Source organism: Macaca nemestrina, chromosome 8 (assembly GCF_043159975.1).
Source record: "Macaca nemestrina isolate mMacNem1 chromosome 8, mMacNem.hap1, whole genome shotgun sequence".
Lineage (NCBI taxonomy): Eukaryota > Metazoa > Chordata > Mammalia > Primates > Cercopithecidae > Macaca > Macaca nemestrina.
The window spans coordinates 112,792,247-112,810,482 of NC_092132.1; the positions used below are offsets into that span (position 1 = coordinate 112,792,247).

The 18,236-nt window shown below is 42.5% G+C and overlaps 1 protein-coding gene across 10 annotated transcripts in view; it reads left to right on the plus strand.

Moving 5' to 3' along the window:
• LOC105476533 (ankyrin 1) overlaps positions 1–18,236 on the plus strand; it is a 244,720-nt gene that overhangs the window by 73,772 nt on the left and 152,712 nt on the right. The gene's annotated exons all lie outside the window — the stretch shown is intronic.

The following is an 18,236-nucleotide window of genomic DNA, read 5'->3' on the forward strand; positions in this document are numbered from 1 at the left end:
TTAATATGTGTATGTTAAGATACCTGCTCAAAAAATATTTTTATTGATAGAAGTGTAAAGTTCTAAAAGTTTAGAGATCGTACTCTGCCAAACGGATCCACCTCATTCCCAATCAGCCATTAGCACACAAGCTTGCTGTCTTCCAGCGCAGAGCTACGCCAATCCTGGGCTGAGTGAGCTTGGACACATATGTGGTTGCAACGATGCTCTTGGGGATATTGGTGAAATCATGACAAATTAGAGAGGTCAACTGGAGACAGGTAGATGTCTCACCCTTCCTCCCTCCCTCCCTTCCTTCCTTCCTTCCTTTTTTTGTGATGGAGTCTCACTCTGTGGCCCAGGCTGGAGTGCAATGGTGCGATCTTGGCTCACTGCAACCTCCGCCTCCTGGGTTCAAGCGATTCTCTTGCCTCAGCCTCCAGCGTAGCTGGGATTACAGGCGTGCGCCACCAGGCTAATTTTTTTGTATTTTTAGTAGAGATGAGGTTTCACCATGTTGACCAGGTTGGTCTCCAACTCACCTTAGGTGATCCACCCACCTTGGCCTCCCAAAGTGCTGGGATTACAGGCATAAGCCACTGCGCCTGGCCAATGTCTCACTTTTTAAGACAGCAGGTTTCATAAGGCCAAATTCCTGAAAAAAATGTTAGAATTGATTATTAAACAGATGGTTTATCACTGATTAGGGGAAAAGCAGTGTTCCCTGGCAGCTAGCGTGGGTTCACCAAGAGGAAGTCATGGCCAACTAAACTCATTTCCTTTATGATACTCAACAATGGCTTATTGGGATAAGTCATTCATTTGTTTGGCCTTTCACGCATGCATGCGTTCAGGGTCCACTTGGCAGGTAATCACTGAGCACTTATTTTGGTTTAAAGCCCTATGGTTGGATGCCATCTAGTGATAAATATATTGCAATCTCTGCCCCCAAAGAGTTTTCTTTTTAATGAAGGAGACAACCACGTACACAGATAACTATAGTACAATAAGGTACTCCCTAAGTGCCGCAAGTGACATAAACAAATAGACCATCCTTTTTAGCAAGGAAAGAAAATGTTACAACTCCTGTATATATTTATTTTTTAATATCATATTTCCAATCTTTATCTATTTTGTGTATGTTTTATATTGACAAGGTCTCTCATGATTTTATAGACTGATGGGGCTCAGGACATATCACCCCAAAATATGACCTTAGGAGACCAGAATATGCCACCCTCAACTATACTTCTGTGGCATATTTTGAGCTGGTTATTCTGAGAAACTGCAGACACAGAAGTAGCACTGAAAAGCTGTTCCTTTGTTAAAGAAATTTGCATCTGTAAAGGAAATCTACGTAGTAAAATTGTCTATATCAGGGACAGAGTTGCTCCAGACAACTTTTATTGCCCAAGGTACTTTTTATCTGCCCAGCAAGATAGCTTTCATTCATCATACATTTCCTCCCTTCGCCCTCCCACTGGTGGTCACCACCTCCCTGCAGCCCTGGCCCCTCTTTCTTTGTGTAGCTCAGGACACCGTATCAGCTTCAATAATCTGACCCTTCATCGAATTTCATATTTTGTGGGACTCTCATGTGTACATATGCAATTAAAAATGGTTTTTCTCCTGTTAATCTGGTTTATGTCAATTTAATTCCTAGCCCAGCCAAAGGACCTAGAAAGTGGGGAAAGCGCTGTTTTGCTTCCCTACAGTTGGTGCCCAGTGTGGGTCATCACTGGCTGGGACCAGCTTGCTCTGGTACTGCTGCAGCTACAGGATCCTGGGACCCCTGAGAAAACACCAGCCACAGGTAACATTTTGTACCAAATTAGGTTCCTGAATCTGTGCCTGCAGAGTCTGGTCAAAATGAGAGTGGTGGCTGGGTGTGGGGGCTTATGCCCATAATGCTAGTGCTTTGGGAGACCCAGGTGGGAGGATTACTTGAGACTAGGTGTTTGAGACCAGCCTAAGCAACATAGGGAGAACACATCTACACACACACACACACACACACACAAATTTAGCTTGGTGTGGTGGTGCACACCTGCCATCTCAGCTACTCAGGAGGCTGAGGCAGGAGGATCACTTGAGTCCAGGAGTTTGAGGCTGCAATGAGCAATGATTGTACCACTGCATTCTAGCCCGGGTGACAGAGTGAGACCTCATCTTAAAAAAAAAAAAGAAAAAAAAAAGAAAAAAAACCTGAGATCTAAATTTAGATTAGAAAACGTGTGTGAATTAGTTCCTGTGGAGCAACTCTGATGTTTTGGGGGAGTATGAGTATTTTTATTTTCTGACCCTCTCCCTCCCAGAGATGGTCATTGTTTTCCTGCCTGTGTTTCTTGTGTCATGTGTCATAAGGAGGAGACTCCCAGAGCAGGATCAGTGACATGCGCCCTACATAAGCCAGTGGTTTGAGCTGGCCTCACAGGCTGCTGAGTTCATGGTTCTCACCATATTGGTGTCTGTTTAGACGAACTTTGCTGTGTGTCCCTCAGACAGAAGAAAATGGATGAGAGTCTCCTTCCAGCTTGTTTTATGTCGTGAGATCCTGTCTTTCCGATCAGAGAGAATACTGTCTGGCCTCTGCCAGTCTGGGGTGCACGTGTCAGCTTGTGTCGGGAGGCCAGTGCAGTAGGCTGGGAGCCCGAGTCACAAGCCATAAGCAGTATTCTCTCTGTGACTGTGCCTGCTTTCGGGAGTTTGTCTTCAGAGGTCCCAGTTCTTAAGGGCCCTTGTCATCCCAACCTTTGATTGCTTGGTTAGCACTGGGAAAGTCCAATCCCAGTAGGTCCTGCCTGGCATCATGGATTGACAGGCTGGTGCCTAGAAGCTCCCCATGTGTCCAAGGGAGGCTGGAGGCACCATTTTCACAAACACCATCCCTTCCACCTGTGGCAATGAAGATCTTAGCTTTCTTTGTCCGTCTGTGGGAATGAACTCTTCAATCATGGGAGCTGTGTCTTCTGTGCCCACTTTCTAAACCTGCAAGTTACCTCTGCGTCTTTCTATGAAAAGACTTATTGGAGCTGAGTGGGGTGGCCCAGCCTGTAATCCTAGTGTTACAGTCTCGACATGCATCACAGTGTAGCAGTCTCTCATTGCCTGAGGTAGTACCTGAAGTCCTTTGTCTCCCGACCAAGAAATTTAAGGAACGTGGACACCAAGGGTGAGGTTGGAGCAAAAGTTTAACAAATGAAAGAAGAAAGCTCTCTGCTGTGGAGAGGGGACCCAGAAGAGGGTTGCTTTTTTTACAGTTGAATGCAAAGGCTTGTTTACGAGAAACCAGTGAGGGCTGGGCATCAATAAGGCTGGAAGCTCCACCCTGTCCTTCTAGTGCGCATGCAGGCCCTTAGCTTGAGTTACTCCATATTGCTTTGTTACCTTTACTGTGCATGTGTTAGGGGACAGAATTTTCCATTGCCGGCCTGTCTGGGCAAGTTACCTGTGTAGCCTTTCTTATCTGTGCTGCTGTGGGCATGCCTTTGGCAAGCCCCGCTGTGCAAGATCCCTTATCTGTGCCTGCAGACTGTTCTTTTGTTTGAAAGGATCAACCGAGAACCCACTTTAACTGCCTGACCAGGTTTTTTCCATTCTCCTCTCTCACTAGCATTTAGGGAGGCAGAGGCAGGAGGATTGCTTGAACCCACGAGTTCAAGACCAGCCTGGGCAATATAGTGAGGAGGGAAAAAGAAAGAAAGAAAAAAGAAAGAAAAGACTTACTGGTTTGAGTCACTACCTCTGGCTATATTTGAAAAAATTTTTAGAGAGCTCGCATCCCGAACAACTGTCTTACAGATGATACCTGTGGGATAATCCAACTGAAAAGAAGACATAATGGATTTAATGATGAGCCTTAGGGCCCCTTTAGCAAGAGTAAAAGCAGAAATCAAGTTTAGAACCAAGTTAAAATTGCTTAAATTTGACCTAAATTCCTCTTCTGTGCTCTCCTATATCCACAACTCCCTGGCTCTGGCCCTCGGGAAGATCTCTGCAGCTCTGGGCCCCTGATTTAAAATGTCACTCCTCCAACTCCAGCTCCATTTTCTCAGCAAATTACATTAGCTCAGGCGGGAAACATTTGTAGGAATGGGTTTGAATTGAGTCTTGGTGTTGGGGTACCCATTAGTTATTAACCCTTTCCCTCCCGTGGATAGCTATTGCTTTCCTATATGTCTTCTTTTGTTTTTTCTTCCCCAAGAGCTTTGTTTGACTTTGCAACCAGCGGGGACACTTGGGTTATTGGACCTGTGTGTGCAGGTGGCCAGCCAAAAGGTTGGAAACCTCCAAGAATGTGGCTGGACAGAAACATGGGTGCAGCCCATTGGCAGCTGGCACACCAACTGTTGCCAGCTCTCAGGAGCATTGTCTCAGTGTTTCTCTCTGTGGCTGTCTTTGAGAGTGACCCTGGATTGTGAAAGGGCTGCATCTTTTCTATCTCTCTTTGGAGATGCCTCATGCATCCGTGGTTCAGTGGTGAAAAGCATGTTTGTTTTAGTCTTGAGTCACTTGTTAGGTATATCTTCGGTTTAGAGCTTTGGTTTATATAAAGCATGATAGGAACTTCTTCCTTTAGCTCTTCCCTCCTAAGCTAAAATGGAACTGTGTACTCAGAAATAAAGAAAACAGTTTATTATTAAAACTTTTCAAAGACAAATAGCTCTACCTCTAGAATACAGGAATATTTTGATTTCCATCCTAGTTGGAAATCTGTTTCCTGATATGAAGGAGCAAACTGAGAATCGGACGGATGGGTCAGCATCTTGACATTCAGGCTGCAACCCAGTGCTTAGGGCAATTAAAAACAACTGTCCTTGTCTTACATGTTGAGGCTTTATCACAACAGGAATGTGCCTCTAGAAGCAATTCAAAGCCCACCTAGCCTTCTTACCGGTACCCAAACCTCACCTGTTCATCTCAAGATGCTTGCAGAAACCTCAACAAATCAGAACATTGGAAACACAACTGTCTTGCATTTAAGAAAAAGAAGGAAAAGTTTAAATAGATTTATCCTAGGCTTCTGATAATAGGCAAATGTGCCCCCAAAACTCTTTCCTGTTGAAAACTTGAATTCTTTCTCTGTGTTTTTGAGATGTAACTTTTCTAACCTGTCTTATCTAAGAACAATCCTTCTTGAAGTGCAAACTTCAGGGAGATGATTCTCAGGTTAAAAATAAAGAAAAAAAAAAGAAACTATTTGGAAACTGGCAAATGAAAAGTCTTGACTACAAAAGCATGAGCCACCTGAGCAGGGAACCTTCACTGGTCCCATTTGCCAGATCCAGCTATTCTCTTATAAGTGAGTTTTGAATTATTGTATCTGGCACATGATTAAAATTTAGAAAGATCTGTTTCTGTCTGTATGTTTATGTATGTCTATGTATGTATGTATGTCATGTAATGCGATATTTTCTGTCTCTGGATGAGGTCTATTAAATTGGCTTAAAGAAAAATAAGTGCTTATAAAAATTATTGTCTCAGAAAAAAAGAAACTAACCAAAATGCTTTTCAACTTCATGTAACCGATAAAATTTGGTAAATAAAAATATTATTGGCCAGACCTGGTGGCTCACGCCTGTAATCCCAGCACTTTGGGAGGCTGAGGTGGGAGGACTGCTTGAGGTTGGAAGGGCAAGACCAGCCTGGGCAACATAACAAGAACCCTGTGTCTACAAAAAATAAACTTTTTACATTTTTATTTTCAGACTGCATAGTAATCTCCAGAATTCTAATAAGGAAACTGATAGATTCATGAAACTGCTAATAACATGAAGCAGAATAAGAACTAATTACATAGTTTTTCATAGGCGTGGTGGTACATGCCTATAGTCCCAGCTACTTGGGAGGCTGAGGTGGGAGGATCCCTTGTGCCCAGGAGTTCGAGGCTGCAGTGAACTATGATTGCACCACTGCCTTCCAGCCTGGGTGACAGAGCAAGACCTTACCTCTAAATAAGAAAAAAATGAATATTATTTGTTTAATTAAAACAGGCATGTCTTCAGAATTGTTAGCATTCAATATAATGCAAACAAATTTTCATCTCTTAGATGTTTAAAATCATAAGATTATGGGTTCAACCTAAGAGCAACTGTGCAAGTAAAACTGCAGTATCCATTACTGTGTGTATATCAAACACAGCAGTAAGACAAAAATCCAATTATTTAACTTTTTATGTTATTGCTTTTGTGACTCTCATAACATGCAGGTGCTATGAAAATAGTTAATGGAAACAGCGTTTCCATTATTACTGAATAGCTGAATAGTTCCATTCAACTATTAAAATAGTTAATGGAAATGATGGCTAGCTTTATCTAATGTCTTATTTAATTTTTATGAATAATCCAAGTATAATTGTTAAGAACAAGTGAATTACACAGATGTAAGAGTGATAAATGGATTTTGAAACAGTAATTATGTTTTATAATATATCTGTTTAAAAAGGTTTCCCAATCTCTTTGGTAACTATACCCTTAGATATCTTCATCAAATGTCTAGTTTATTTCCAAATAAGATAAAATACTGAAACATTAACTGGTGAACATAAATTTAAGTTTATTTACATTTGGGTTCTTAAATTTTATAGAAAGACAAAACATACTTGGGTTAGTAAATATGTCCTGTTCCACATTGAAAAAGTATTCTATGAGGAAGCAGGAAGCATATATTTCTAGAAACGATGAAATATGCAGTCAGCAAATGTTATGTGACTGTTCAAAATTGCTTGCCTCCTAGGTTTTCACTGGAAATTAGGGTTACTAAGTCTTAAAATTCTAATAATGTAATTAAAACTACTATAAATGATAAGAAAAACAATTCTGTATGGAAAGTGTACAAGGAAAGTAAGTTGTTATAAGGCATGAGGTTTTTTTTTGTTGAGGGAAAATAACTTTGTCTAGTTTAGAGGTTATTAAAAGGTTGTTTCAAAATGAAAGAAGGAAAGATGGGGGAAAACTGAATGGATATGAAGTTGGGAAGAAAGAGAGAAAGAGGGATCCCATAGGGTCAAACTGACTAAAATGGAATACATTTATTATAATGGTTTTTAAAATGAGCCTTAATATCAAAAGTACACTGATGCCAAACTAGAATTTAGTCTTCTCTTCTAACAACAAGTGTGCTTTGTAGTCTTAATAAGAGATAGGCAAAATTTTTTTTCCACCTTTTGAGTGATCTGCCTTAAAAAAAAAAAAAAGAGGATTCTGTGTTTTATCAAAATAATTTCCTGTGCTTCCTGTTTTCATTATTAGGTCTTTGATTACTTAAGAAAACTGAGTCTTCTCAATGTTAAAAGAGTTGAGGCTTTTTATGATTATGTAAGCTTTTAAATATTTGCCTTTAAGATCTCATGTCACTTTGATTTTACTTCATAATGATCTGTGATCCTATTTAATTAAGTGTTTAAACCTTTCGATATTGGCACTTTCCAAAATCAAATTCAAAGTTAACCTTTTTGACCTGGAAATAACTTTGGGATTTTTCAGATGGGACCCTGGAAGTTTTCAAAACCAATTGTTCTCTCTTCTTATAAAACATACCTGGTAAGCTAATTAGGCTTATTTTATGTTACATTTGCATGGAAAGCATTATCAAGTAGGAAATGATGTTTAACCTTCTTTGAGTTATGTGGATATATGTTATTACATGCAATTCCTAGAAATCTGCTAAGTTCTGATAAATCAGTCATGATTCTAGTTGTTATTTTAAGATGTTGTTTGCCATGGAAATACAATGAATAATAAAACAATAAAATAAATAAAAATTTAAAAATAAAAAATAAAACAATAAAAATAAACAAATAGCTTGTCAGGTGCATCATTATTATAATGAACTCTCTTCTGATCTTTAACCATGGCTATTTTAAGTCTTTGTCATCCATTTATTGTTTTACTTTAATTCTCTAAAAGCTTCTTTAAGGATATTTACAGAAAACACTCTGACAAATATTTTGGAATACAGGTTTCTGATAACTTTAAGATCATACCATGAGACTGCATAGTAATCTCCAGAATTCTAGTAAGGAAACTGGTAGATTCATGAAACTGCTAATAACATGAAGCAGAATAAGAACTAATTACATGCAACTGAATGAGCCCAGGAGGAATACTTTTTTTTAAAATTATTATTAGGCGGAGTCTCGCTCTGTCCCCCAGGCTGGAGTGTAGTGGTGCGATCTCGGTTCACTGCAAGCTCGGCCTCCCGGGTTCACGCCAGTCTCCTGCCTCAGCCTCCTGAGTAGCTGGGACTACAGGCGCCTGCCACCACACCCGGCTAGTTTTTGTATTTTTAGTAGAGACAGGGTTTCACCATGTTGGCCAGGCTGGTCTTGAATTCCTGACCTCGTGATCCACCTGCCTCGGCCTCCCAAAGTGCTAGGATTACGGGCATGAGCCACTGTGCACGGCCTCTATGTGGCAATATAGTTCTTTGCATAAGTTTAATAAGAATCTGTTCTTGTAACGGGACACAATTGGAAACACTGATTATGTTACCAATGCTTTGACTGGAATGTCACATTTTATAATATGCCAGACAACTTTAAGGACCTAAGGTTGACTTTATGGAGCCAATGAAGCCCTTGAAAAACAAAACAACCGATGTGGTACCTTGAATCCATGGTTCATATGGTAACATTAAAGGTGGGTAAGAAATGTCACTTCTTGGCAGGCCCAGGAACCTCAGGATATTTTAGGGATCTTGAAAAGAGAGGAATTCACCCCAATCTACAGGTATTACAGACAAAGTTTGATGGCAAGTCCTTTGCTTAGCTTCCTAGCCTTAATAGGATTTTAAAAGTCCAATCTGAGATTCCTTATTAAAAGTTTCAGAAAAACAGACTTCAAAGAGCTTATATGATCAATCACTATTCTTGCTGCACTTTTGTAAATACTCAGGCCAAGTTTAAGAAGACTAAAGTTATTTTGCAGATATATTAGTCTTGCTGTAATTATTTTTGGTAAAATTGGAGGTGACTGTAAGAAAATCCATGTTTCAGTAGAAACTATAGGGTACCTGTTGTTGTATTCTGGCCTTCATGTTCCTTGAGATGTTTATCTACCTCTAAACTGGACTGGAACCTGAATTTCCTTAATATCTGGCTATGACTCTACAAGCTAACATTTCAGAATTTCTCCCACCTTTCTGACTTGGAATCACTAAAAACAAAAGTTGTCCATTTCCGGAAGCCCTGCAAGCTGAAGCCAGATAACCTGATGTGAACTTTGGAGAAAGCACCACAACATCTTATGTATGGATAACCTTTGTGCCTATTGCCCTGTGGGCCACATAGACCACCAGAGACGTTCAAACTGCAAAAGGTGCTTCGTTATAACCCACAATCTAGAAATTTTCTCAACTGGCTGCCCTCCAGACTCAGAAATTTGGTTTATTCTCTCTTCCAGTTATTAACTTACATTTTCCTTTTGTTGCCATAGAAATGACTCTTTGGTGGATTATTGGACAATCTACCAACTCAGTTTCTGGACTAAAAAACTTCTTGGGAGAGTTTCAGCCTGTCCGGGGCCTGTTAGGAACCGGGCTGCACAGCAGGAGGTGAGCAATGAGCCAGGAAGCATTGCTGCCTGAGCTCCGCCTCCTGTCAGGTCAGCGAATGCATCAGATTCTCATAGGAGTGTGAACCCCATTGTGAACTGTGCATGAGAGGGATCTAGGCTGCACACTCTTTATAATTTAACTAATGTCTGATGATCTGAGGTGGAACAGTTTCATCCCGAAACCATCTCCCAACCTCCGGTCTGTGGAAATATTGTCTTCCACAAAACTGGTCCCTGGTGCCAAAAAGCTTGGGGACCTCTATTCTCTGGTGTTATTTCATGCTGGTTATTCTAAGAAATTACAGACACAAGAGTAGCTCTAAGAAGTTGTCCTTTTGTCAAGGAAATCTACATCTATAAAGGAAACCTACAGTAATGAAAGTATCTTTATCAGGAAGAGGACTGCTCTAGACAACTTTTACTTTTTATCTGCACAGCAGGACAACCTTTGCTGACCATGCATTTCCTCCGTTGACCTTCCATGGCTGGTCACTGCCTCCTCCTGGAGGCCCCAGGACCTTCTTCCTTTCTACAGCTTAGGACACTCTATCAGTTTCAAACATCCGACCCTTGAGTCTCATATATTGTGGGATTTCCATGCATAAGTAGTATATAATTATTTTTTTTCTCCCTGTTCATCTGTATTATGTCAACTTAATTTATAGCACAGCCAAAGAACCTAGAACAGTGGAGAGAAGCCATTTTTGCTCCCCTGAAGACAAAATGAAGGAAAGTGAAGATATTTGAGTTGGATGATGATAACGAAGTGATTTGGAACTCATGGAACAACTATACATTAAGTGGGTTACTTGATGAATTAATATCAGCCTCAAGGGAGAGCTTTAGTGATGTGCTGCTGGGCCCCATCCCTGGCCATGTACTGATTAACATTCCAGTTTACAGTTGCCTGCAGACATAGCAAGCAGCTTCATTTAATTCTCAGGGAGCCAGATCATTAAATGTATTCAGATGAGTGGAGGCTATAATTGCTCTTTGTCTTGTGTTAGGACATATACAGGTATGTTGTCACCACCTCTGAAAGATCTTGAGAAACATGGACAAACTGAAAGTACAGTCAGAGAAATTAACCATAATAATGATAACAATAGTTACATGTACTGAGCGCATACCACATGTGAGCACTGCGTTGAGTATTGCACTGGCACAACCTCACGGAGTCCTCACAGCAGCCCTGTGAGGCAGACACTATTGGCAGTCCCACTGTGCAGCTGGACACACTGAGGTTTGGGAGGTTCTGTGCTCTGGCCTCTGCAGCACAAAGACTGGTGGAAGGGTCTGGCCTGTGGCCTGGAGAGGGCAGTCTGAGCCAGGGAGGGCAGTGCCATCCTATGTGTGGATGAAGGCTGAGGGGAAGGCTGTGGGTTTATTCCAAATGGAGCTGATGCGCAGAAGTGGAAGCAGAAGGTAGGAGCTGCGGGGCAATGGCAGCTCCTGTGTGAGAAGGGACTTCGAGTCTTCTGAAACTGCCTTTGCAGAATTCTAAGTAATGAGAGAAAGCTAACGTGACTGACTCCATCTTGCTTCTAATCTCATAGGCTAACTTATTTCTTGTTTTGTTTTTTGCTTATTCTGGCATGGAGGCCAAGATAACTATGAGAGGAATTTAGTTTATAGTTAAACTTTGAGGCAAGGAAAACTGAAACCCCAGCTCCCTTCCTCGGAGCCTGAAGCTGCATTCAGGAAACAAGGTTTGAATTACGGTAGAGGCTTGAGCTTTGCTAAAGGATAGGCAGAGTTAAACAATGAGCTGCCATGCTTAGCTTGTTTTTCTATAAATTGTGTACTGCCCCAGGGTCATGCAACCAGGGTAGGCAGGATTTATAACTTCTCTGACTATCCCTAGAGATAACATCACTACTGTGAAACCTAAAGAAGGGGCCTTTGAGATATTTTTTCAGATTTAGCATTTCCTCAGACCAAGAACCCCAACCTGGTCTTGAGACCCGCACCCGGGAACCGACGCACCTGCGTGAAGACGATTTTAGGCACCTCTGTGATGCCATCCATTGCTTTTTTCCCAGCCCCTGCCTGCCAAAGTACCCTTAAAATACCCCGGCCTCCGAATTTCTGGGGAGACAGGTGTGAGAAGTTTCTCCCGTTCTCTTAGCTCTCCCGGCCCTGTGGTCATGAGGCCTTCCTTTGGGGCAGTGTCTGTTCTCAGCACATTTGGCTTTCTGGGCAGCGGGCAAGATGAACCCATCCAGCTGTTAACGCTTCGGCGGCACATTGCTCTGGAAGGCCAACGAGAGGCTGCACAGCTCCTCCTCAGGGATGCCAGAAGAGGAGTTCCACCCTGGATGACTCAGAGATGCTCTGCTCCTGTATGGCCCGATGGACCTGCAGCCACTGCTTACAGACAGTGGGTTTGCCAGCCACTAAAGAGCCTTCACACGGCTTCAGGGCAGCCTCAGCAGAGGGGCCACAGATGGCTTCACCGTGGAAACACGTTCTTTCTGGGGAGGTCAGATTCACGGCCTGAGGGGTGCAGGAAACAAGCTGGAGTGGCCATTGCCCGAGCTTTCCCTTTTTTGGGGGGAAATAGAAAATAGCCTTCAACGTTTACACCTCCTGACATGAAACCGCAGATTCGCTGATTCTTCAGCTAATTTGTGCACATTCAGCATTTGTCAGTCTGACAGACTTTCCTCCCCCAGAGCCACCTGGATTTAGGAAATGCCAAGCTATGAATAATCAGGCCGACCTCGCCCAGGTCTGAAAGCAGAAAGGAAAGAGTTTGGGCGTTTAAATGCCCTTCAGGTTGGAGAATGACCCTTCAACAGGATGTTTTACGTTTTAAACTTTATAATCAGCAAATCAGGGGTAAAAACGGAATTTAGGGGAACCTGAAGCGAAATTCTTTTCATTCTCTCTCTCTGTCCCCCCTCCCCACTACCTGCATATAACATGCCCTCCCCACATCTGTGGATCCCCGTGGCTCACAGTAACATGACAGTGGGAGAGCACAAGCCATCAGTTAACCCGAAACAACAGGACTGATTATTTTCACAAAGTAGGAGAGGCAGAGCACCTAGGGTTTAGTCAGAAGAATGGATTCCAGCCTCAGTCGGTAATTAGCTGTAGGATCATGGGCAGTGCAGTTTAATGTTCTAAGTTTCAATTCTTCCCTATTTTTTTTTTTTTTTTTTAGAGACAGGGTCTCACTATGTCACCTGGGTTGAACTGTAGTAGCACGATCATAGCTCACTACAGTCTGACCTCCTGGGCTCAAACGATCCTCCTGCCTCAGCCTCCCAAGTAGCTGGGGCTACAGGCATGCACCCCCATGCCTGGCTGATTAAAAAATATCTTTGTAGAGGTGGGGTCTTGCTGTGTTGCCCAGGCTGGTCTTGAACTTCTGGCCTCAAGTATTCCTCCTACCTTGGCTCTCAAAGTAGCTGGAATGACAGGCGTGAGCCACCATGCCCAGTCCCAATTCCTCCCTTTGTAAAACAGAAATAATAACAATTTTTCATGATAATTGAAACTCCAGGATGGTTTTGAGTATCACACACCATAGTGCATGTTGACGCATTTGCTAATTGCTCTACGTTATTTCTATAATGATTATAAGATGGAGACCTCCTGCTGGCTTGGAAGTGTTCACAGAGCTGCGTATTTGGTGTAGATGTAGTGTTTGTTTTATGGATCCTCAAAGGATTGGGATAATTAGCTAAATAAATCTTGGCTAAGCCAGCATGTGTAAGGTAGTCATGCCCTTAGCTCAGTAACATGTACAAAAAAGACCTGTAAGGCATGAGATCAAAGTGGAGATTAAGAATGACTCCCCAGTAAAGGAGAGTCACCTGGGGAAGTGTGAGCCCTGGACGAACCACACTTGTGTGGTCACCTGGATCTGGCCATCCACAGGCAAGAACAAGACTTGCAGGGCAGTCATGCAACTGGGTGACTAGTGGGGATGATAATCCTATAGCAAAAAGTTAAAGAATAATCATATCAAATACCCTTTGCCAGCACGGTGCAGAGAAACACTCATTTTCTGGTTGGAAAATCTATAATGCCAATAAGGCCTCAGAAATGTTCATAAGCTTTGACTTCAGCCAGTCTAGAAAATTATCTGGGAAAGATCTTAAGGAAATAGTCACATTCAAGAGCACAAAATCTTAATTGTAACATTGTTTAAATTAGCAAAAAAAAAAAATTAGGAAGCGTCTATGTGCAGCAGTAGGGGGTGGATTAAATGAAACAGCAAACATTCTTTTTATTTTTATTATTTATCATTATTATTTTTGAGACAGAGTCTCGCTCTGTCACCCAGGCTGGAGTGCAGTGGGCATGATATTGACTCACTGCAACCTCTGCCTCCCAGGTTCACTTGATTCTCCTGCCTCAGCCTTCCAAGTAGCTGGGATTACAGGCGCCAGCCAGCAGGCCTGGCTAATTTTTGTATTTTTAACAGAGACGGAGTTTCACTATGTTGGTCAGACCGGTCTCGAACTCTGACCTCAAGTGATCCACCTGCTTCGACCTCCCAAAGTGCTGAGATTACAGGCTTGAGGCACTGTGCCTTCCTTACAACAGGTAAGTGGCATGTCCCAGGTTCCATGGCCTAAGTAACAAAGACTTGCCCAGGACTGAGACCGTCTTACTCCAGTGCTTTTCTCTAGACAAGGAGCTGTCAGGACAAGTTGCTGTGGAATTGAAACAACCCCATGGGAGCTCACATGTGATCAGAAATTGCATGGTGGGTCTGCAGCGGTGGGCCGGAGCGGTCTGAGTTGGTGCAGCAGGTAGCCACAGGGCGCGGCACTCATAGAGGAGGTGGAGTGTCCCCGGCCCTGGCATGCTCTGCAGAGAAGACCCTTTCTGGGTCTGGGCTTAGAGCAGAGGGCTGCCAACCTTGGGGCTGGCCAGGCACGGTCTCCACAAGGAGTCCTTCTCTTCCTCTTTCATCATCATCTCTTCTCCCTCCTCCTCCTCCCCTCCTCCTCTTTCCCTCCCTCCTCCTTCCCCCTTCTTTTGTCCCCATTCCTCTCCTCTTTCTCCCCTCCTCCTCCTCTTTGTAGAGAGAAACCCAGTCCTCCTTCTCACTCCCTTCTTTGGCTCCCCCTTGTAGATGCTGGGAGAGAGGGAAGTTTTGGAGACATGATCTGGCTTTCTTCAATTAGCATCCTTGGAATACTAATATTTTACTCTCAGATTTAAAAACAAGACAGAGGAAGTCAGTGCCCTAAGATTTCAAATATTATCTCAGAGGGGATCAGAGATTTTATGTGAAACCGCCCGGCCTCATCAGTGTCCTCTTCATCATGACCACTGCCACCACCAGCACCGTGCAATCCATCCAGGACACCAACCCCTCTTCAATGCCATTTCCTGTCAACTCCTAGGGATAGTCCTGCTCACAGATACAAGGTGCGATGTTGAACCAGCCATTCACAGAAAGAAGGTGAAAGGGCCATGACAGACAGGGCAGTACAGACTCTCTGTTTCCAATGCTGGACTTGAAGGGAGTATAAATTAACATAAATAAACTACCAGTGACTTGAAGCCACATTAGAGTCTTATCTGGGAGGCAATACAGTGTCATGGTTAAGCATGAGACTTGGATTGAAGTCTCCATTTGTCACTGGTTCTGTGACCTTGGTAAGCCTCTCTCTTGCCTTGGTCATCTAATCAGTAACAGGGGGGTTATCACAGTGCCTGCCTCATCAGACTGCTGGCGTCATGAGTGAATAATGATGCAGAACTCTAGACCGGGTCTGTTTTCTTCACCCATTGCATACCTAGTACTATCGCTGGCACATAATAGGCACTTGGTAAATATTACGAGAAAGACAGATGAGTGAATAAATGAATGATGAACAAATGAATGAATGAGAACATAGTAAGTGCTTAATAAATGTTAATTATTAGCATAGTGAAGTATCTAATTCTTCCATCCCCTCTTTTTCTCACATCTGTGGATGGTAAAACTGTTAGCAGCAGGAGCATGATCCAATGCAGGCATAACCAGGGATTTCTGAGGACAAGAAGGGCCTGAGACATCTATAAACATCATCATGGAAAACCACTGAGAGTGGAGTCTGTCACAATCTGCTCTCTTACAACATTGTGTTGCTTTTTTCTTTTGAGACAGAGTCTAGCTCCGTCGCCAAGGCTGGAGCGCAGCGGCACCATCATAGCTCACTGTAGCCTCAAACTCCCAGGCTCAAGTGATTCTCCTGTCTCCCGAATAGCTGGGCTTACAGGTGCCATCATGCCCAGCTAATTTTTGTATTTTCAGTAGAGACAGGGTTTCGCCATGTTGCCCAGGCTGGTCTTGAACTCCTGACCTCAAGTGATCTTCCCTCCTTGGCCTCTGAAAGTGCCAGGATTACCGACACGAACCACTGTACCTGGCCTGTGCTGCTTTTATATTATCTTTTTCCTCCTTTTTTCCCTTTATCTTGCTCCTTTTTATACACAATAGTGCAAAGAACAGGGGATGCATGAACTTTGCTCTGGAAAGATCCTGGACAAATTGTGTTATCTCCCTAGGCTGCCATTTTATTCTCAAAATGAGGACATGGGCGCCATCACTCTCTGAGTTCTTGTCCAGTCTATCATAGTCTGGTTCTGTGATTTTTAAAAAATAGCTTAACGCCAAGGTATATTTGAGTGCCTAAACTTGCAGTTTCAAAGTGTAGCCTGGGGACCCAGGGAGCTCCCCAAAGACCCTTTCAAGGGGTTCTAGGGTCAAAATTCTTCACAATACAGCAATGTTATTGGAATTTTTCACTTTCTCTCTCTTGGAAATGTAAAGGATATGAAAAGCTCATTAATATTCTTTGTGATTCCACTCTGTAACCAGCCTTTAAGAAATTACCACTTGCTGAGTTTTTATGTGGTATACAAAAGAATTTCACAGTTAACTGAAAAGGCTATTAAAGTACTCTTCCTTTTTCCAGCTACATATCCAAGTGAAGCCAGATCTTCATATACCTCAACCGACACAACCTATTCCACCACATTGATGTAGATAGCAATATGGGAACGTATCTGTTTTTTCTTAAGCCAGACATTAAACAAATTTGCAAAAATGGAAAGCAGTGACCCTCTTTGCACTGATTTTTTTTGGAAAATATAGTTATTTTTCAGAAAAATATGTTGTCTATATTAATGTGAAATTGGTTTATTATGCTATGTTCAAATGAACTAATATATACATAGTTTTAGAAACTCTCAGTTTTAATTTCTGATATAGTAAATCTTGCTAGATATAACTCACATTTAAGAAAGAGCTCTATGGGGCTGGGTGGAGTGGCTCATGCTTGTAATCTCAGCACTTGGGGAGGCTGAATCAGGAGGATCGCTTGAGCCCAGGAGTTCAAGGCCAGCCTGGGCAACATAGTGAGATCCTGTCTCTACAAAAAATAAATTTTAAAAATTAGCCGGGTGCAGTGGCACAAGCCTGTAGTCCCAGATACCTAGAGGCTGAGGTGGGAAGATTGCTTGAGCTCAGGAGTTCTAGACTGTAGCAAGCCATGATCGTAATAATGTGCCCCTATCTGGGTGACAGAGCAAGAATCTGAGAGAGAGACAGAGACAGAGAGAGAGAAAGAACTTTATGAGAGAGAGAGAGAGAGAGAGAGAGAGAGAGAGAGAGAAAGAGCTCTATGACAGCGAGAAAGACACACACACACACACACACACACACAGAAAGAAAGAAACAGCTCTATGGGGTCCTTAATATTTTTTAATGTAAAAGGGTCCCGAGATCAAAAAGTTTGAGTTCCATTCAACAATATTCGAAGTTTACCAGAATGAGTGGGAGTTTGTCCTTGAATTTTTAAAAAATTAATTAAGCATCTGTTGTTTAACCTCTTAAAGCTTTTAGTTCCCCCACCCTTCATGTAGACTTTTAAAAAAGACTGAGGTCACTTCTCTGTTTTCATCGTGTTTTGCCTGAATGTGGGAATTTCACAGCACTCTAAGCCAGTGCCGAGCAGATGGAGATGTGTAAGGTTTAAGCGAATGAGAATCAAGTTTTCAGAATCTGGAATATGTTCTAAAAATATTGATCTCTTAAACTCGTAGCCTAAGCAAACATTTAACATTAAATAAAGTAAATCAGTAATCTCCCTCCCATAGTTACCCTCTCATTGAAAAAGACCAGATTATTTTGCAGGCAATTAATTAATCCCTCTCATAGCCAGGGAGAGAAACCAGCCAACTCACCTTGTGAGTTTAGTATGGTATGATACTAAAACTGGAGACAATTTAGGAAAATAAAGTGATAGGCCAATGTGGGGGTTTTAAATATGTACATATTCTTCAATATACTTCCCTTGGACAATTCTGCTGCCGTTGAGGGTGGGCTGGTTTAGTGATTTGCTTCTAGCAAATAGAATGTGGCAGAAGAAGACATCACATGATATGTGATGTCTAGACTAGGCCATGATAGCCTCGTGGCTTCTGACTTCTCTCTTGGGTCACTCTGGGAAAAGCTAGCTGCAGTGTAAGAGGATGGTTGGCAGTCCTATGGAAGGTCCATGTGGTGAGGAGCTGAGAGCTTCTGTCAGCAGCCATAGGAGGATCTTGGAAGTGAATCCCAGCCCCAGTTGGGCCTTCAGATGACTGCATCCCCAGCTGACATCTTAATGGCAACTTCTTGAGAGATGCTGTGCCAGTACCACCCAGATGAGTTGCCCCTGAATTCCCGATCCACAGAAACTCTGAAAT